Source organism: Carassius gibelio, chromosome B8, assembly GCF_023724105.1.
Source record: "Carassius gibelio isolate Cgi1373 ecotype wild population from Czech Republic chromosome B8, carGib1.2-hapl.c, whole genome shotgun sequence".
Classification (NCBI taxonomy): Eukaryota; Metazoa; Chordata; class Actinopteri; order Cypriniformes; family Cyprinidae; genus Carassius; species Carassius gibelio.
The window spans coordinates 29,946,828-29,969,495 of NC_068403.1; the positions used below are offsets into that span (position 1 = coordinate 29,946,828).

A 22,668-nucleotide genomic window follows, 5' to 3' on the forward strand; every position below is an offset into this window, starting at 1 on the left:
GTCAGTTGGCGAAGGATAAACTGCTAACATTTTCATAGATTCAGCATATGGTCATTGTGTATGTCATCTATTCGGAGCAGTGTGGAAACAGAGGTTTCAAAAAAGTGATGGGACTCACATTCAACATGGTAACAAATAGGGCAGTTGATTTCTCCTATGATGCTACCAAAAATACTAGCAATAATCAAATGTCAGAGACACAAGAAGGGAAATTATTATGTCATTAAAGGAAACAATGCAGCCAATTTAGTTGCAGGGTGTCAGGTAGCAGTATTAGCACCTGTATTACTTATCGAACCTCATCATCAATAGGATATTATTTGAATTCAACAACGAGCAAGCCCCTATGACCAATCAATGTGGCATCAAAGGGGAGCTAAAAAAGACTCACAGGAGAGCTGGCGTACAACACTGTAAAAATTGATTCTGAGTTTTAGTCAGGTGGGCAAGTAAAATCATGTCCTGTCAACTTGCAGTGTCTCACTACACAATAGGATGAGTTATAACAACCTCAACTTGAAGGAAAATGGAAAACTTAAAATAACGTGTTCATATAACAACAAAACATAGGTTCTTTCAATTTTCAATTTTCTGCGCATGTGCCAGAAACTCTACGTCATGATGACGTACTATTTTAACGAATTTGAGCCAGACGCGCCATCGCCATTTTCTACACGAGAAGACGAGATCACGACGCTAGTTGCTGATGCGAGGAAAAAGACGAAGGAGCTCTTATTTGAATGACTACAGATGGATTTTTATAGTAAGTATACCCTGATTTGTTCTTTCTTTCATGTAAAAATTAGGCTTGTTTCGTTTGCGCTCACCGACCGCGTATTGATTTCATGCTATCACATTTGACAAACTAAGACAACTTGATTAGTAACGTTAATCAGGAGCTATACGCACTGGCACGCACATTTTTGCTAGATATACAGTGTGTTAGACACCGAGCTGCTGTCGAGACGTGAGCAGAAAGAGAAGTCGTCTTTGACTAGTATAAGTTAATGTTGGTAAATAGATAAAAAAAGTGTACATATAAATTACTTTTTAGCGTGTTCTTGATCGGATCTCATTATCGTTAGAAACACAGAATTACCAGTAACGTTAATATCTGAAGCTCCGCCGCCAGTCCATATTTGTGTTTACCATTACGAATAAAAATGCTTGATTTACTTCTGTTTAATGCCCAGTTGTTATTTTTTTCAAATGACATAGCATAATGTTTTTGAGCACGTGCAAATGGTGCGTCTTCTGTAGGCCTAACTTTATATAGGCCTAGGTAACTTGCCATGATTTTGTATTAATATAATGTCAACTTTTTGTAGTCCATAATCACATGATTAAACTTTTATGCCAATTGTGTTACCTGTGAAGCCCTGAAGAATCATGAATTTCAGGATTACGTTATTTATATAAAACATTTTCACATAGCCTAATAAAAGCTATATTTACAGCACTGCTCAATTTTATTTTGACAGCAACATCATTAGTGTAACATTAAATGTATCACCAGAAATAGAAATAAGAAGTTTCAATTTTTTTTCCCCTCATAATTGTATTTGGGAAGTAAGATGTTTTAGGGCTGCACGATTGTGACAAAAAATCATAGCCTAATTGTCGATTATTCCCTTAAAATTGTAATGGGTGATTATTAATTCCAAATTATTGAATGATGTTTTGGATAGCCTAGCTTTATCACAGTGGTTCTCAACTCGTTTGCCCATGGCATCCACATTTTCCCATGGTAATTTTTTATGCCTATTATAATAAATTTGTTTACACAAAAATTGTAGACTTAAACACTGTCCCCCTTTACTTAACATAAATTGTAAGAATATGACTAATGCTGATAAATAAACACTTAACAAGTGCATTTAATAGCAGTCCCAAACTAGTTTTGTTAAAACAATGTTGGATTTACCACAGTCTTTTAAAATACAAAGTTAATATCAGGCTATATACAAAATAAGACAAAGTGAACATAAATTGGCATTTTTGGGTTATGGAAACAACACTTACCATGGTAAATACACTATACGTACAAAAACTGTTAATACAACACGGAAACTCCTGATTAATAGAATGAACATCATACCTGCATGCAAATCCTTCTCAGCTAACACGGCGTACTAGTAGTAACGTGGTATTTTACTTTTTTTGTGACTTTCTAATTTACAATGTATCGACGTTGCATGCTCATAGTTTCTTATGTAGTGAAGTAATACACAGGGTGCAATCAAGGAGTGTGCGCACTGCGCTACTAGCGCAGTATAACGGCTGACAGGTGAGAGACTTTTTATTTCAGAGTACACTTACGTCACTGGTCACTGGTAGTTCCTATTGTGCTGCTTTGTTGTTTGAACAATTACGTTATCGTGGCATCCTTAATCACAATTAGATATTTGAATAGTTGTGCAGCCCTATGTTCAGTGAATATTTCTGTATGTAACATGTATATGTGTACTTGGATGGAGTTTTACTTTTTTATTTTTTTATTTGCAGGATCAGTATAGTGCAAGCAGAGTGGAAGCAGAAATCAATGAGGTGGTGTTGCAAGATTTGCAGATTTTCCTCGCCCAACCAGCGTGCCCTAATCACACACTACAAGCTTAAACACTGTCATCAGGCAAGTCACTGTCCACTCCCATGCATCTATAAAGATTGTGTATGTACATTTAGGAGTGAACTGTCTCTGAAGAAGCATTTAACCTGCGAACATAGTCAATGTCTTCAAGCCTCCTCAATATTGCTTAAAGCAACATCAAATGTGAACTGTGACCTGTGTAATTTTTCAGAGGCTTGCAGTATTTCACAGTATTTTGCTCATCTTACAACACACATTAAAAAGAAAGAGTCAGTGACGTGCCCCTTTCAAAACTGTAGTTTCCAGAGCAGTGTGTGCAGCACTTTCCGTGCTCACAAAAGTAGGAACCATCGCCACAGCACTTTTCATGATTTTCGAACAGACTTGTATCAAACTTGCATTCCTGATGATTCAAACCCTGAAAGTGCAGACTCCGAAACCCATTCATTCAGCCCGGATTGCTCAACAGTAGATAGTGACATAGATGTTGAAGACCTACAGGATTTGATAAAACACAAAGTAGCATCACTGTTACTTCGCATGCAAACAACTTTACACGTCTCAAAGGCCACCACACAGGAAATTGTAAATGAGCTTTGCAGTGTTTATTCAATTGTGCAAGAGTTCACTCCAAGAATAATTGAAAGTGTGTTGGTTAAGCACAATTGTATATTAACCAATGAATTGACTGCTGCCTTAGCTGAGATAGTTGAAAAAACAAATCCCCTAACTTCCATTTCAAAGAGTGGCCCTTTTGCAACCGAATACAAAAGAACCACTTATTACAACCCATTCTCACTCCAAAGGCGTCAAAAACCGAAGCATGGTCAAGCGCCCCTAGCGTCACTTTTATGACGCCAAATGTGCCTCTTGGCGTCGAATATCGAAGCACTACGACCTTCATTGCTTTCACTGGGAAACTTTTGGCGTCAGAATTCGACACGAGGACATGAGATGTTTATCGCTATGAAATCACGTTCAAGAAGTCTCATTCAGCACACATCGCGATACTTGCTATCAGTTCCACAGTTTGGGTGAGTAGTCGTATATACGCTCTTTTAATGCCTTTTATAAAATGTATTCTGTCTTATTTATTAATCAGATTAGTGCCATATGTTTAATCGCTGTATTATATCGGTCATCCGCGGCTGTCTTTGAGTTTCATTGCGTTTAAATAAATGAACACAGCTGCTAATTAGTCTGATTAAACTCTATCTGTCACGTGACGTGCCCTAGACCTTCGATCCGTTTTATATTATTATTAATTTCAGGATTAATGATGTAAGTTGTATTTGTAGTAAAATCATGGTAATCACGACACTTACAATAGTAATAAATGAAATGTGAAGTTAAAACATTAAACTGGACATTAGTAACTGTAACTGTAGTTTTACTATGGTATATTAATAATCAATACAACAATACAATAATCACCAAACCAGCTATGTTTGTATCACTGTAATGTTAGTGTTTTTATGTGCTTTTATATGACAGATATCACAGTAATCATATGTTCTGTACATGCTTTTAATACCTTTTAATGTAAATCCAAAAAAAAAAAAAATCAAATTAAAAATAAATAATAAAACATGCATTTTTCCATCTTGCAGTTCCTTCATATCAGTTTATATTTATATATATATATTTATATATATATTATATCTAAATATTTTGCTCACAGATCATTATTAACATTCTGTATATAATTCAATTTTATTTACTCTCCCCTTATTATTATTTTTATTTTTAGCTGAAAAGACGTAAAGGCAGTCAGCCCAGTGGTGTTTCTGGAGAGGGATTCCTTCAGAAATGGAGAAGACAGAAAGCTGCGGAGGCAGATATTTGCAGCAGTAAGTCTGTGATAGTTTGTCTCTTTTATCAAACATTCCTGCTGTTATAATTTGTACAGCATTTGTTGTTTCTTAAACTGTTGCACTGTCCAAATACCCACACTTGCCATCTTTGCACTTGACCACTTGATTACTTATTTGACGTCTTTCCTGTATTTTGCCTAGTGTTCGAGTGAGCATGATGACCACAAGTGTGCGTCGAACTTTTCATGACCTGATGACTGTGTTTCCCAATCCTGATCCTGGAGAACCCCAGCACTGCACGGTTTTGGTGTCTCTCTTATCTGCCTTGGAGTCTTCACTGATGAGCTGATGAGTTGAATCAGGTGTGTTTGATCAGGGAGACATCTCAAATGTGCAGTGTTGGGCTTCTCCAGGACCAGGATTGGGAGCCACTGCCTTATGGGACACTTATGTGTTTACAGAGATTTTTAATAACTAATTATCAATATTTCACATACTGTACATTGGACAGCTTCCCATGACCTCTTGTGAGATCTCGGCAAAAAGTCTGACGATTTATTCCAAAACATGATGCATGATGGGATACACTAAGCTTTGTATAGCGCTCCGGAGCAGTATTGGAGAGGTTTAGTGTGTGTTAAGGACGCTGTGCTTTGGCATTATTAAGACCGGGGACAGTCTCGTTCACACACTGTCACGTACACACACTCAAAAGTGGCCAAGACTGCAAGTGTGGGTATCTGGACAGGGTCAAAGTCTTAAAAATGATCCCTAAACACATCACAGTCTTAATAATCCAGTTTAACACTTGTATGATATTGTACAAGCCCCAGGACTGTCTCATCTGACACTATCAAAAGAATTCATATGACTATAGCTTGCTATTAATTACTTGCTTTCAATAATGGATGCATTTAACATTTAATTATACAGCATCTTTACAGAGGTGTAATGTACAAGTTGCACGTAATTAATAATATTTCCTTCTTTCTGTCTTACAGGATTTTTTGCAGATAATCCTAATGCTGTTCTTCTTTTTCAGGTCTAAAATATCAAGCTCAACAGCTCACTCAAGAGCCAACCCTCACAAACCTTCCTAAAAACTAAAAGAGCTATTACTGAGTCTCAGCGACTCTTGCCACAATCAGCTCTTCCCAGGTACATTTGTTTAGAATATTTTTTAATCAACATTTACTCCTCAAATGCTCTGGTCTGAATCTTACTTTAACTTAATTATGTTTAATGAGCAATATTAATTTCACACAGATTAAGCAGAGATTATCTTGTTTCACAGAAGAGAAGGCAGACCAAGTAAATGATTTGCTCTGGATGAGAAATGAAGACGGCCATCTTGTGCTCAAACAAACAGAAGTCCTCTGGTATGTGTGTGTTGAAGCAATGCTGTGTTATACAACATTTTATGATGATCTTTCACAGAACTGGTCATGTCAGCCTTGATTTCTTTTTATACTATTACAATTACAGCATGTTAGCAAAGTGTGACTGGACATTTTTAATATTATGTTTTTAAAAACACACCACCTGTTTTAAGAGTAGACAAGTATCATGAAATTGGTTTAGTTGATATAAACACCAATTGACATTATTTCATTGTTTTGTAAATGTTATGTTATAAATTGTGAATTGATAGTGGATTGGTTTGAAGCCAGGCCTTACACTGCACAGACTAAAACACATTTGTGAGAGAAGTCAGGAACTTTGGAGAAAGATTCTAGAGGGAAAAAACTCATTTACTGCAACAAAAGATGAATTCTAGAGTCTCTGAGAACTACACATGCTAATGCAGTCTCATGAGCAAGACCTTTGCCTCTTTAACTTTTTCTTAATTCTTTAATTTTTATTGCAGTATTTTAATTTGTACAGATGATCTCATCAGCCAAATGAGGGGTTTTGACCAAGTGATGCTCTTGAAAGGAGTGAAAGAAGAGGATGTGCTAAATTCTCTTCAGAGAAAAAGCTTCTCAAAAGGTCTCAAAACAGCTTGAAGAATGGTAAGTGTACAGTTCTACAAGGGTCATAGTTGCTCACACAGAAAAAATCACACAGAACATAAGCTGAGCTCTCTGTCCATTAAACAACTTCATCTGGATTGCTTGTTTCACTTTGACCAGGTCTGGGATCTTAGGACTGAGAGATCCTCTGGCTGAGAACAAGCTACACCACATCAGTGCTGGATATCAACCACAAACTGTTTCCAGACACGAGAGAAGAAGAACACGATGGGGAGATGAAACCAGTTTAGATGTGATGATGGGAATCATTATTTTCTGGAACAGTATCTCATGTCTTATATGTATCACATGATCTGTATCACAGTTGACTGGATGGGACTGTGTGACTTTTAAGGACATTTCATCACTCATCTGTGTGAACTGATTTATATATGAGGTTAATGTATTTTTGATGATAATTATTTTCATTGAATCTTATTTGTCTTGATGCTACTTTATCAACTTTATAGTCTATGCTTCAATAAAATGAAAATGGTGAATATTGTGTTCTGAAGATTCTTGGTAAATACATAATTTTACTAGGTAGGCTCATATGTGTTTATTTTAGACTTGGAAAAACAACATATTAATTATTGGGATTATTTTTTTATTTAAAACATCTGGAACATCAGTACACCAGAAATTAATTTTTTTATATTTTAGTAACAAATATGCAAATTTTTTAGTGAAATAAAGGGAGTTACGAGATTAATTATTCTGCATTACAAAATGGTGCCATGGGCTTTATAGTTACAAACACTTGAGGGATAACTGAGAATGTAGCAGGAATGATCAATGTAGATCTTGTACTGCATTAAAACCAAGAGCAGGCACATTACTGATGTCCAGCACCTGAGGAGCAAGATACGGGGGTGAGGAGGACATTTTTACACTGATTTTTGCTAAATAGTTATATATATATATATATATATATATATATATATATATATATATATATATATATATATATATATATATATATATATAAATTAATATTCTTAGCACTGCATGAATTTGTCCTTGTGTAATAGTGAAGTATCACAATGTGTATACATTGTCCTTGATTACTGCTTTATAGGTGGGGAATAGATAAAGGCAAGTTGTTGCAGGTTCATCCATTATATTTCTTGCCATTTACTTCAAAAATCAAATAAATAATCTATTATTTTCATTATTAAATAATTTCTTTCTAATTTTTCAATGTTTCATCAGATGGCCTCACAATGTCCTGTCAAAAGGTATAATAGTCATGATGAATAGAATAGAAAACAGAGGACTGTGAAAACTGTCAGATATAAATGTGACTCAGCTCAGTTTGTTGTCCATGATGAGGAGAATACATATATGTAGGTTTTACTGCCCTTCTACCCCCAGGGGCCCAGTAGCACCCCCCGGAAGAGCCCAAAACTGTACTTTTCAAATGGCTGTAAATCAGAGTCCAATTAACATATCAAAGAGGAAATGGGCAGGATTATTACTTATGCTATGCTGATAAAATAATGTTGAGCTCAGTTTTCAGAAATAAATGGAAAGCTGACATAAAGGCATTTTAAATATTGCTCACTGTAAAATACCACATTTCAGCCTGCCTCTCAAATATATCATAGAGGTTTGCACAATAAACATATTTAGATATCCAGTTTTCCTTAAAATAAATAATTTATTTCGTTTCGTTAATAAAAGGTTTTAAACTACATTACCCACAAGCCTCCGTCGTTCTATCTATGCAAAGGCAACACTAGGGGGCTGTTTTTTGTAGTTCATTGAAGTTATGCTTAGGGTTAGGATTAGGATCTCGCTAAAGATGTCATTTTTGTCAAGATAGCAACACTTCATTGTTGACTTAATATATTACTAATGTGATGATAGCAGCAAAACATACTTTTTTACATGATGCGCTGTTTAATATGGGTTAAAAGATAGTCCAACCACAGACTGTCCTGAAAATTCACAGCCAATGACATCAAAGCTGAACAGTAGCGACACACTTCCTTATCCATGTATGACCGACGTCTTTCGTTTTTCGGCTGAAGGGATAGATTCGGTTAACAATAGATTAAGCTTGCTACTTATTAGATTCTGTTTTATTAACGTCTTCACCTTCCTCCGTTGTTCAGCTTGACAAACATTGGGCAATATTGATGTGCACATGCCCAGCAGTCGCAGTTGTATCCAACAGACAGATTCCTCTATAATAAATATAAGACACATTTTTAAGATTTGTATTTTTTTTTTTTTTTTGACCAAAGACAAATATATTTACTTATCAAATGACGTGCTTCTAAAATTTACATTGTATATTACATTGTGTTTTAAAGTAAAATTTTTATCACATTTGTGTTTCTGTGATTTACCATTCTCTACCATTTGAACCCTAGGAATAAAAACTGAAATTATAAATGAATGAATGAATGAATGAACAAATAAATACATAAAGCATAATAAACATGCATATTTTTGTAAGGATCTTCCATTATTTATTTATATGTCAAACTCATTTAAAGACAACATGCCCAAATTACTACACTGCGTCCTCTGTCACCAAGCTCGTTTTTGCCACCATAAAGAATAAAAAGGCAGTTATGTTGTAAACATGAACTATTTTCAGTATGCAAATGAAAATGCTTTTATTAAAAAACAAAACAGTAAATACAGTATGTCTTTCAGAGAACACTGGAAAAAGTGTTGTGACCAAAATGTTATACAACACAATGTAAATGTTTCAAACTCACAAAAAAACACCATGAAGACATGCATGTCAAGTGTGCAATATATTTTTAATATAGAGCGCTGTTTTTAACTATTGTTTTCATCACTGGTTCTGTAATGTATTCATTATGAGCTTATAATTAAAACAAAGTTACATCTTCTGCAAAAATCAAACCACTGCAAAGTCTAATCACTGATCCAGGGACCATTTCTGTGTGTGCGGGGGATAAAGAGTAAACGAGGTGAGTCCTTGTGCATGATGGAGCTACAGCGTTATCCTCAAACAATCCTGTAAGACAGAAAGGAAGGAAATATTAAATTACATTCAACTTATACATTACACTGTGTTTTGTTTAGACCATAAAAGCAGCCTCTGTAAAGATGCTGTATAATTATATGTTAAATGCATCCATTATTGAAAGCAAGTAATTAATAGCAAGCTATAGTCATATGAATTCTTTTGATAGTGTCAGATGAGACAGTCCTGGGGCTTGTACAATATCATACAAGTGTTAAACTGGATTATTAAGACTGTGATGTGTTTAGGGATCATTTTTAAGACTTTGACCCTGTCCAGATACCCACACTTGCAGTCTTGGCCACTTTTGAGTGTGTGTACGTGACAGTGTGTGAACGAGACTGTCCCCGGTCTTAATAATGCCAAAGCACAGCGTCCTTAACACACACTAAACCTCTCCAATACTGCTCCGGAGCGCTATACAAAGCTTAGTGTATCCCATCATGCATCATGTTTTGGAATAAATCGTCAGACTTTTTGCCGAGATCTCACAAGAGGTCATGGGAAGCTGTCCAATGTACAGTATGTGAAATATTGATAATTAGTTATTAAAAATCTCTGTAAACACATAAGTGTCCCATAAGGCAGTGGCTCCCAATCCTGGTCCTGGAGAACCCCAACACTGCACATTTGAGATGTCTCCCTGATCAAACACACCTGATTCAACTCATCAGCTCATCAGTGAAGACTCCAAGGCAGATAAGAGAGACACCAAAACCGTGCAGTGCTGGGGTTCTCCAGGACCAGGATTGGGAAACACAGTCATCAGGTCATGAAAAGTTCGACACACACTTGTGGTCATCATGCTCACTCGAACACTAGGCAAAATACAGGAAAGACGTCAAATAAGTAATCAAGTGGTCAAGTGCAAAGATGGCAAGTGTGGGTATTTGGACAGTGCAACAGTTTAAGAAACAACAAATGCTGTACAAATTATAACAGCAGGAATGTTTGATAAAAGAGACAAACTATCACAGACTTACTGCTGCAAATATCTGCCTCCGCAGCTTTCTGTCTTCTCCATTTCTGAAGGAATCCCTCTCCAGAAACACCACTGGGCTGACTGCCTTTACGTCTTTTCAGCTAAAAATAAAAATAATAATAAGGGGAGAGTAAATAAAATTGAATTATATACAGAATGTTAATAATGATCTGTGAGCAAAATATTTAGATATAATATATATATAAATATATATATAAATATAAACTGATATGAAGGAACTGCAAGATGGAAAAATGCATGTTTTATTATTTATTTTTAATTTGATTTTTTTTTTTTTGGATTTACATTAAAAGGTATTAAAAGCATGCTACAGAACATATGATTACTGTGATTTCTGTCATATAAAAGCACATAAAAACACTAACATTACAGTGATACAAACATAGCTGGTTTGGTGATTATTGTATTGTTGTATTGATTATTAATATACCATAGTAAAACTACAGTTACAGTTACTAATGTCCAGTTTAATGTTTTAACTTCACATTTCATTTATTACTATTGTAAGTGTCGTGATTACCATGATTTTACTACAAATACAACTTACATCATTAATCCTGAAATTAATAATAATATAAAACGGATCGAAGGTCTAGGGCACGTCACGTGACAGATAGAGTTTAATCAGACTAATTAGCAGCTGTGTTCATTTATTTAAACGCAATGAAACTCAAAGACAGCCGCGGATGACCGATATAATACAGCGATTAAACATATGGCACTAATCTGATTAATAAATAAGACAGAATACATTTTATAAAAGGCATTAAAAGAGCGTATATACGACTACTCACCCAAACTGTGGAACTGATAGCAAGTATCGCGATGTGTGCTGAATGAGACTTCTTGAACGTGATTTCATAGCGATAAACATCTCATGTCCTCGTGTCGAATTCTGACGCCAAAAGTTTCCCATTGAAAGCAATGAAGGTCGTAGTGCTTCGATATTCGACGCCGAGAGGCACATTTGGCGTCATAAAAGTGACGCTAGGGGCGCTTGACCATGCTTCGGTTTTTGACGCCTTTGGAGTGAGAATGGGTTGCTTATTACAAGGACAACTTCAAAGTAATTGAGCCAGTTGAATATTTGTTAGAATCGTCCTCCCAAAGAAAGTTTGTTTATATTCCAATTTTGGAAGTTTTGACTGAGTTGTTGAACCGTGATGACATTTTGGATAAAATCCTGCAGGAAACTGCTGACCAGTCCGGTCAGATTAAAACATACAGAGATGGACTGTGCTGCAAAGGGAATCCTTTGCTCTCCTCAGAGAGTCTAAACATTGCACTTGGGATGTATATAGATGACTATGAGGTATGTAACCCACTGGGCACATCCAAAAAAAAGCATAAGGTCTGTGCAGTGTATTGGTTAATATCAAACTTGCCAGCACAGTATAGGTCTTCGGTACAATCAATTTATCTGGCTTGTCTGTGTAATAGCAGTGATGTAAAGATTTATGGCTATGATGCCATTTTTCAACCACTCATTAAGGACATTCAAGTCCTTGAAGAGGAAGGATTGTATGTTCAAAAACTGGGAACAAGTGTCAAGGGTTCTGTGTTGTATGTGTCAGCGGACAACTTGGGGGCCCACTCGCTAGCTGGCTTCCAAGAAAATTTTAATGTAGATAAATTCTGCAGATTTTGCCTAGCTAGTCGCAAGGATATTGACTTGCATGAAGTCAGAGAGGGGGTGTTTCCACTCAGGACGATTGAAACTCACAAACACACCCTTGATGAATTGAAGATGAATTCACTGGTTTCCCTGAATGGAGTAAAGAGAGACTGTGTTCTTGAGAAACTGAATTATTTTCAGACAGTTCAAGGGTTTCCTCCCGATTTTATGCACGACCTGTTTGAAGGTATAGTACCAACAGAGTTAAGTCTTTGCATAAAGTCCTTTATTTCCAAAAGGTACTTCACATTAGATGACCTTAATGCTGTCATCAAATCTTTTCCTTTCAAGTTTACTGACAAAACAAACAAACCACAACAAATTTCAAAGACTTTTGTGTCAAAACATTCAATTGGTGGAAACTGCCATGAAAACTGGACTCTGTTAAGGCTACTGTCATTGATGATGGGTCACAGAGTACCAGAAGGAGACAAAACTTGGCAAATCTTACTAGATCTGAAAGATATTGTTGAGCTCCTAGCTACTGGACAATTTTCTGATGAGACATTGTGCTACTTGGAGTCCAAAATCTCAGAACACAGGTGCTTGCTCAAAGAGTGTTTCCCAGATTTCCATATTCTCCCCAAACATCACTTCTTGGAACACTATCCTGAGATGATTCGTCGATTTGGGCCTCTGACAGATTTTTGGACTATTCGTTTTGAGGCGAAGCACAAATTCTTTAAGAGAGTTGTACATGATAGTAAAAACTTCAAGAATGTCTTGCTCACTCAGGCCAAAAAGCATCAGCTTGCTTTGGCTTACTTCTTGGATTTGCCAAGTGTTTTCAAACCTGATCTAGAAGTAGGACGTGTTGCTGTCGTTTCACCTGACACACTTGAACGTTCAGTGAGGCAGGCCATTGAGCATAAATATGGAAACATAAACACTGTACTTCTTTCAACCCATGCATGCATCTATGGTACCAAGTACTCGGAAGGAATGTTTTTGTCTGTAGGGCACACCAGTGGACTGCCCGACTTTGGCGAGATTGTTAAAATGATAATTGTGAACAACAAAGTGTCATTCATCCTCAAACCCTTCAAAGCCTGGTACATAGAGCATTTGCGAAGTTATGAGCTAACGAGTTATTGCACTTCAGAACTGCAGGTTGTGGAACACCAGGAGCTTAATGGATACCATCCACTTTATCCTTATGTCAGAGCTGGCAAGTTAAATATCACACCAAAAACCTTCTTGCTTCACTAAGGTACATTTGATTTTTTTTTTTTAGGTGTTCACATTAAAATATGTAATCATCAATCAAATTAATAACATCTTTTTACTTTTTACCCAGTTGGAGAGAAACCCTGGAATTTTCTATTCCTATTTCAAAATGCTGTTCCGCGTGATCATCTCCCCACAGAACATTCAAAAAGTTAGAATTGATCCTGTTCCAGATTCTGTTGATGGCCTCAAGCTTGAACTCAAAAGCAAGCTCCAGCTAAAAGATTCTTTTGACCTTCAATATGAAGATGAAGACTTCCATGATTTCTGTAACCTTACCTGCGTAGCTGATCTGCCCAAAGACAAGGTGACACTGAAGGTCCTTTTCACTTTTTCAGATACATTGTCAGACTCCAGTTTAGACACTACAATTTTAGGTGAATCGTCATCTCCATCAACTTCTTCACCCAGCATCCATTCAGAGTTATCTGCCGCCCGTTCGCAGCCATGGCCAACAACCTTTCCCATCCCTGTTTTTACTTATGATGTGGAGCTGAGGCTAAGACAAGGTAATGAGGCATTTCGAAAGGATGGAACACTTCTGTCAATTCCCAGAGACATTAAGATTGAAATTCTTGAGAAACTCGCAGAAAATATATACTCATACAAAGCCTATCCTGGGAATGAAGAGATTGAGAGTGTAGCGGCTGCCTTAATTGAAAAACACCCCTGTCTCAAAGAGCCAAGCTCCACATCTGGGTGGTATGGGTGGAAAATTAGTTTGAAGTTTAAAATGGGCAACTACAGACAAAAGCTAAGAGATGCTGGTTGTCAGGAACTGAAAGTGAATTCTGAAAGGAGAGGTCTTGGGGAGACAAGAGGAAAGCGAAACAAAGTCAAGAAACCAAGACGCTGTGAAACTAATTTTCTACCAGATCTACCTCAGGGCAAAGATCGGGAAAGTCTAGAAAAGGAAAGAGAGCAAATGGCTGTGGAGATGATGAAGAGGACTCCAGACATTACATTTGTTGATGCTGCTATGAGCAGCACGTATTCTTTGAGAAGGCAAGAAGTCGTTGATGAGGAGCCACCAGTGTCACTAATGAAAATCCGATGGCCAGCAATTTTCACTGAGAGACAGGTAAATTGTGTTTATTTGTTTCTGTGTGCTTTGAATTAATCAGAAAATCTTGGGCTGTGAAAGTTGTGCTGTTCTATTAGAAAGATATGGGCAAACTTAATATCCTAAGATTATGTTAAGTGATTTTTTTTTTTTTAACTTGTTAAAGTTTTAAGACTGTCCCTGAGATCTTTGTTCAATTTGTAAATGTATTTGTTTTCATAGATCAGCAAAGAATTCACCAGGCTTGTGTCAAAGGATCTGAGCAAGTCCTTTTTGGAAGGCCTAGATGGTCATCTCTCAAAGCTGATACAGTTATTCCGATCAAAGCGTTATGAGGACATTCCAGAAATGACTTCAATACTGGAGAGCCTTGATAAGAATGTGAGTCAATTTATTTTAAAGCAGTCTTTCTCTCCACAAAATGACAATTCTGTGATCATTTACTCACTTACTCACTACTCACATCATAAACCTATTGATAGTGACATCTTTTCATACAATGACTTCAGAGTAAGCATCTAAAAAGTAACATATTCAATTTCCATGTCATATTCAAAGTCTTCTGAAATCATACAATGTCTTTGTATGATGAAAACATAAAAATGTCAGTCTTTGTTTACAATGATGTTTTATTGTATTAGCTACTACATAAATATCAAGCCTCATTGGTTCTTGCCAGTCTTTTGATCAAATGGCATGACAGAAGAACTAATGAGGTTTGATTTTGTTGTAGTATGCTGTAGTAATATCAAAAATGATATGATCAGTTCCTTACACAAATTTTAAAACTTTTAAAATGGGCAACATGAGTTGTCCTTTATAGATCTTAACAGCCTAGCCATTGTTAATTTTCATTGTTATGACTTTAAATGACTTTAATCATCTTTGGTAACCTAACCTTTAAAATAATTTAAAGTGTTGTTACAACCCCAATGAATATAAGGCAGGGGTGTCCAATCCTGCTCCTGGGGAGTTAACATCCTGCAGAGTTTAGCTTCAACCCAAATTAAACACCTGAACCAGCTAATCAAGTTGTTCAGGATCACTACAAACCTCCAGGCAGGTGTGTTGAATCAGGTTGGAGTTAAACCAACCATCTAACCCTCCAGGAGCAGAATTAGGTTGCTTTCACACTGGGCTTGTTTGCTGCGGTCCTAGCCCGAGCGCGATTTGTTTCCGGCGACCCCCGCAGCGTTGCTCTGGTTTCACACTCAACAGGATTCTATCAAACCCTGGTGCGTTATTACGTCATCACAAACGTGCATGACGCATGATAGAAAACAGAACGTGGGTCAATATATATATATATATATATATATAATTTTTTATTATTAATTCAGTGCTATTATGCGCAGCTGAGTGAACAACACAGGTTTACTGTCTGTGTGATGCATAAGGTGGTTTTCCGATGCTTGCAAACAAACTCTTTTGAGGAGACAGTGGATCTCCAAATTTGTTGTCCTGATTCCACACGCTATGCACGAACACCCTATCAAAGGGATAACTATCATCCCTTACATGTATTATAAGCGTTTAAAGCTTATTATGATGCATTTAGTTAAATATAATACATGTAAGGGATGATGGTGTTGATGATTTGCCTTGGATACGAGCGAGAGTTAGCCTTCAGTGTGTTCGTGCATAGCGTGTGGAATCAGGACAACAAATTTGGAAATCCACTGTCTCCTCAAAAGAGTTTGTTTGCAAGCAGCGGAAAACCACCTTATGCATCACACACACAGTAAACCTGTGTTCACTCAGCTGCGCATAATAGCACTGAATTAATAAAAAAAAAAAAAAAAAAAAAAAAAAAAATATATATATATATATATATATATATATATATATATATATATATATATATATATATATATATTAGGGGTGTAACGATACGCGTATTCGTATTGAACCGTTCGGTACGACGCTTTCGGTTCGGTACGCGGTACGCATTATGTATACCGAACGGTTCGTTGGACTAATTCATTATATAAAAAAAAAAAAAAAAAAAAAAAAAAAAGAGAAATATAATGATATGCGTTCAACAAGGTAGCCCAATAACCCAAACGACGTAACAGGCAACGCCCCTGACACTCCCGAAGAAGAAAAAAACACCAACTTATATGTTTATGTTACTACTCAGTCAGGCGCTCGCTCACTCAGTACGCGCTGAAGGCTCGTTGCAAAATGGCCAATGTGTTTAACATACCAGAAAAAAGAAGATCCTCCAGTAACCAACAGGTCTGGTGTTTGGGTGCACTTTGGATTCCCTTTAAGCTATAATGGTGATGGCAAGAGAGTGGTGGATAAAAAAACAACGGTATGTCGCATCTGCAACATGACAGGGTACACCAGCGGGAATACAAAAAAAAAAAAAAAAAAAAAAAAACACCAGCGTGAATACTTGAAACATGTCAACTCATTTACGCTGACATCACCTTATTGTGTCAGTATCTGGGAAAAGACGAAAAAAATGAGAAACAAGCACGCAACAAACTATCCCTGCAGCATTTAGACACCGGTATTATAGCTTACAGGGAATCCAAAGTGCACCCACACCAGACCTGTTGGTTATTTTAGGATCTTATATTTCTGGTCTGTTAAATGCATTAGACATTTTGCAACGAGCCTTCAGCGCGTGCTGAGTGAGCGAGCGCCTTAGGGGCCGTTCACATATCGCGCCTAAAAACGCGTGGAAAACGCTAAGCGCGTCTTTCTCCTCCTTTCCAAAGCGCTCGGGCAGAAGCGCTCATGAGGCGTCTGTCTTTGCTAAGCAACAATGACGTGCTCTCTCCATGAGACGCGGAAATTTCAGCGAATGATAAATGGATTTGCAAGCTCTAAAAATCGCTTGCAGTAGCTCTGCTACTAAATTTATTTCAAAATTGCAATCCATATACAACTGTGAACAGCTGTTCCTTCATCTTGGCTGAGTTTTCAACGTTGTTACGGGAAAGGATGAAGCTGATTGGTTAGTTCTTGTCACATGACCCGCGGTGCGCTTGCAGCATTCTGAAAAGTTGAGATGTTTTTACATTTTGCTGTATCTAAAACGTACCGAACCGAACCGAACCGTGACATCAGTGTATCGTATCGAACCGAACCGTGAATTTTGTGAACCATTACACCCCTAATATATATATATATATATATATATATATATATATATATATATATATATATATATATATATATAATATATAATATATTGACCCACGTTCTGTTCTCTATCATGCGTCATGCACGTTTGTGATGACGTAATAACGCACCAGGGTTTGATAGAATCCAGTTGAGTGTGAAACCAGAGCAACGCTGCGGGGGTCGCCGGAAACAATCGGGCTCGGAGTCCATAAGACCTCAACAAACGATCCCAGTGTGAAAGCAGCCTTAGACACTCCTGGTTAAGTGACATGAGCTGGTTACATCCACTATTAAATCTTATTTTGGTGCTGAACAAAAAGGTAACAAACAACAGTTGTTGTTCCACATTATATTTACAACAAAAGTATACAAGTGTACATATTTGAAATTAATGTTTTTATTTTTCAAGACAGGGAGGGGTGAAAGGATAAATGAAAAGAAAAACAAAGGATTGAACCAATAAAGCAGGTACTTTAACCATTCTATATTTTACAGACAACAAACCAAAGAATGAGGACTGCAGCATTGCTTGGCCTGCCGTGGTATATGCGAGAGACTCCTTCTAAATTCATGAAGATATGTGAGGTAAGCTGAAACCTTTAAGGCTAAACAAGGGAAAATTGAACATTTAGATCTCTTAATTTGCAGGGGTGTGGGGACTTTAAATTGTTTGTGAAATTGGTTTTAAGTAATAGTACCTTAATTTTGTTTTCATTCTACAAAGCCCAGTGACCGTGAAGAAGATGTGATCAAGGGTGTGGTGATCGGAATCCTAGTGGTTGTGGAAAATGTGATTGAGCCTCTCCCAGAATTCTACAATGACGTTGCCCTGGTGATTGAGGAAGAAGTGGTGATGCGTCACTTGAGTGACGTACCTAATGCTTTTCTGAACCTGATGGGCCTGGTGTATGCATTAAACCTTGACTACCCAAAGGAATTAAAATTCACTTTTGAAGTGATACAGCGCCTGTTCATTGGAGTTGGATCAGACTCATGCACCGCAAGAGTACACTCTTTGAAGAGCAAGTTGCTGAGATAAGAAACTATTTTCTCCTTCTTGCTACTATTAGCACTTAAACTGTTACACTGTTTTAAATATTAAGACCATTGTTATTTAGATTTCATTGTTTTAAGTGTAACATTGGTATTCTTGAATTGTTTTTCAAACAGACTGTTTTCTTGTTACCTTGTCCTGCTTCTCTTTCCTTGTCATGTTTGACGTTTGATTGGGAATTGAAGACACTATTTTATTTTAAGTTGTTAAACACAGCTTTATAGTGAATTCTTCATGTACACTTGTTCCTGTAAGGAAAGTATCTGATAATGACAAGGAGATTTATTTGTACTATTTTGGCTCTAAAATGGGTCTGTGCATAGAGAAGTTTGCACGTGTTTCTCTAAGCTATACGTTTTAACATTGGTATTCTAGAATTTTTTTTTTTTTTTTTTTTTATTTATTTTAATTTTTTTTTTTTTCAAACAGACGAATTACAGACGAATTACACGAATTACAATTGAAGACACTGTTTTTAGACAGTTTAATGTGAATTTTTTCAACACAGCTTTTATTGTGAATTCTTCATGTACACTTGTTCCTGTAAGGAAAATATCTGATAATGACAAGGAGAGTTATTTGTACTATTTTGGCTCTAAAATGGGTCTGTGCATAGAGAAGTTTGCACGTGTTTCTGTGAGCTGTATATTTTAACATTGGTATTCTAAAAAGAATTTCAAACAGACTGTTTTCTTGTTACCTTGTCCTGCTTCTTTCCTTGTCATGTTTGACGTTTGATTGGGAATTGAACACACTATTTTATTTGAAGTTGTTAAACAGCTTATAGTGAATTCTTCATGTACTCTGTTCCTGCAATGAAAATATCTGATAGTGACAAGGAGAGTTATTTGTACTATTCTCTAAGAATGGGTCTGTGCATAAAGAAGTTTGCACATGCTTGTGTGAGCTGAATATATGTGAGGGTTTTTCTTGTGATGTTTTCATATCTTTGCAAGCTAATAGTTATTGGGTGCAGTGCATCTGTTTAAAAAATAAATGCTGAGAGTTTCAATTTTGCAGCTGTGTTGATTTCATTTAAAAATCTGGTTCCAGGGTAGATATCTAGAACTTCTTGTCAAAGCAAGCAATGAAGTCTAGTAAACTCAAAAAGTTAAGTTGTGATGTTGATGAAAAATTACTATTTTATGTCAATTAGACTTGGTTAATGGTTGTGAAAACATGAAAAATTAAGTTCAAACAATATGTTTTTAAGTTGACTTAAAGTTGACTTAAGTTGACAAAAAAATCTAAATGCTTAATTGATACAGTACGTTGGCCCAATTTACTGCAAGTTATTTCAACAAATACATATAAGTTGAGTGAACTTAACTCCTAATGTTGGCTAAACTTAACTGAGTCAATGCAATAAGATGACTTGACCAAGTCAAGTTGTGTCAACAAATCATTTTTTACAGTGAAATGAAGGACACATTGTTGCACTTACTTCACTTTAGAATTTTCTCATTACAGATGTGCGTGGTTTTGACCATTGCACAAGGGGGGAAGTAGTAAGAAAAATTAAACAGCAAGGATATTGGTCTCCTTATTTATATGCAATGGTGAATAAATTTTTGTAAACATGTGAAGTGTGTGCCAAATACAAGTTCAAGTTCATTTTTTTATATAGCACATTTAAACAGCCACACTAGACAGACCAAAGTGCTTTACAGAACAAGCATATAAAAATAAAAGCGGCAAAACACACATAAGCACATAGAGAACAACTAAGCTAAGATTAATTATAAAATCAAGAAGCAAATGTAAAATAATAAGAACAGTCTAAGATAAGTAATCAATATGCTAACGAGAATAGATAAGTTTTGACCAGAGACTTAAAAACAGAGAGGTTGGGAGCTGTTCTGATCTCTAGAGGCATGGTGTTCCACAGACAAGGCCCTGCCACCGCAAAAGCACGCTCCCCTCTACACTTAAGTCTGACACGAGGGACTACCAGCAGCGCCTGGTCGTGGGATCTGAGACTTCTGGACGGAATGTACGGATGAATAAGTTCAGAGAGATAAACTGGTGCTAGGTTGTGTAAAGATTTGAAGACAAAGAGAAGAATTTTGAAATCTGTTCTCTGCCGGACTGGTAACCAATGTAAAGATCTGAGGATGGGAGAGATAAGGTCATATTTGCGACAATTATGGATGAGTCTGGGCGCCGCATTTTGGACTAACTGAAGACGGGAGATTTGAGAATCTGATATACCGCAATATAGTGAGTTGCAATAATCCAGTCGACACGTGACGAAAGCATGAACCGCCATTTCCAGAGTTATTGGAGTGAGAAAGCCTTTGATTTTAGATAGTAAGCGAAGTTGGTAGAAACCAGAACTGACTACAGATGAGATGTGTTTATCAAACTTTAAAGACTGGTCAACAAGAACACCTAAGTTCCGCACTTCTGTAGATTTAAAGGGAGATAGGCCACCCAAGTCTGGGCATGTGCACTGGGACCTTTCACTCGGGCTGAAAACAATGACCTTGGTATTATCATCATTAAGGGATAGGAAATTTTGAGCTAGCCATGCCTTCACCTCCTCTAAGCATAAATGAAGAGAGTTTAGTGCTGCAGGATTATTGCGCTTGATTGGAATGTAAATTTGGGTGTCGTCTGCATAAAAGTGAAAAGATACACAGTGTTTCCTAAAAATTGTGCCCAGCGGTAGCATGTAAAGAGAAAATAGAGAGGGAGCCAAAATAGAGCCCTGTGGAAGACCACATCTCAGGGGTGCCATGGGGCTGGAAAAGTTTCCCATTTTTACTAAAAAACTTTCTGTCAGTAAGGTAAGACTGGAACCATGACAGGACAGAGCCTTTTATGCCCACCCACGTCTCCAGTCTAGCTAACAGAGTAGGGTGGTCAACGGTGTCAAAAGCCGCCGACAGATCTAGGAGAACTAGAACCACAGTGTCTCCACAGTCAGTGGAGAGATAAATGTCATTTAGCACTCGCAGGAGAGCGGACTCAGATTGAAAGACCTCATATACACAGTTTTTGACAAAAAGTGTTGGAACTGATCCAACACGGTTTTCTCTAATAACTTGGAAATGAAAGGTAGGACAGAGATGGGCCGGTAATTTTTTAAAACAGAAGGATCCAGTGAAGGCTTCTTGAGCAAAGGAGTGACCGTAGCCACTTTAAGATTGGCCGGAACATATCCAGTGCTTAGACACTTGTAAATAAGGGATACCATACCTGGACCCAACGTGTTGGTGATTAATTTTAAAAATCTCGGGTGAATGATATCATTTGGGCAGAATGAAGGTTTGAGCTTAGCGCTCACATCCTTCAGTTTCTGGAGGTTAATGGGAACAAAAGCCTCCCAAACACAGGAGGTACGCGGCATAATAGGGGGGAGAGTTAATTTAGGGCAGATACTGGTCCTTAATGTAGTAATTTTGTTACTAAAAAATCTCTGGAAGCCTTCACATAGAGCATCTGAGGCAACAGAAAATTTAGCAGATGGGTTTAAAACAGAATGAATGACAGAAAACAAGACCTTAGGGTTAGAGTGATTGGATTCAATTAAGTTTGAGAAGTATGCAGCTTTAGCTGATTTAGCAGTGTTCTGGTAAGCTGTAAGTGAGTCTTTGAACATGCGGAAGGAGACACTTAGCCTGTCCCGTTTCCATTTGCGTTCGGCCTTTCTACATATTTGTCTTTGGAGACGAGTGTCAGAATTTTGCCACAGATCTGATTTTGGTTTAGGTCACGTTTTCTACTTTAAGCCAGGCAGAATTTAAAAGTCTAAGATGCTGATCTGCATCTAGGTCAGATAAAGGTTGGTCCAAGTGCCAGTGAGAGCATAGCTCAGTAAAGCACAAGTCAAAGTTTGTGTTGAACTGAGAAGAATAGAACCGTGACATAACAGGATCAGTAGTGGGTTGAAAACGCTCCAGAAGAGACAGTGAGAATAAAATATGCTTGTGATCAGAGAGAGGAAAATCAGAGATAACAATATCAGTGACATCAATCCCATAAGATAACACAAGGTCCAGTGTGTGGCCCTGAGTGTGGGTAGAGTTTTTGACCCACTGCAGTAGGTTAAAAGCATCTATTAAGTCAAGAAACTCCTGCGACAG

General features: G+C 37.1%; 1 protein-coding gene and 2 long non-coding RNA genes across 7 annotated transcripts in view; 2 read left to right on the top strand and 1 right to left on the bottom strand.

Moving 5' to 3' along the window:
* Positions 1-22,668, bottom strand: part of bsna (bassoon presynaptic cytomatrix protein a) — a 135,542-nt gene that overhangs the window by 79,105 nt on the left and 33,769 nt on the right. The window lies entirely within an intron of this gene.
* LOC127963220 (uncharacterized) lies at positions 3,379-5,559 on the top strand. The gene is made up of 3 exons (XR_008154758.1): positions 3,379-3,621; positions 4,338-4,437; positions 5,444-5,559. It is a non-coding gene; the product is annotated as an uncharacterized LOC127963220 (long non-coding RNA).
* LOC127963215 (uncharacterized) lies at positions 5,693-7,029 on the top strand. Its single transcript, XR_008154752.1, has 3 exons — positions 5,693-5,780; positions 6,286-6,413; positions 6,534-7,029. It is a non-coding gene; the product is annotated as an uncharacterized LOC127963215 (long non-coding RNA).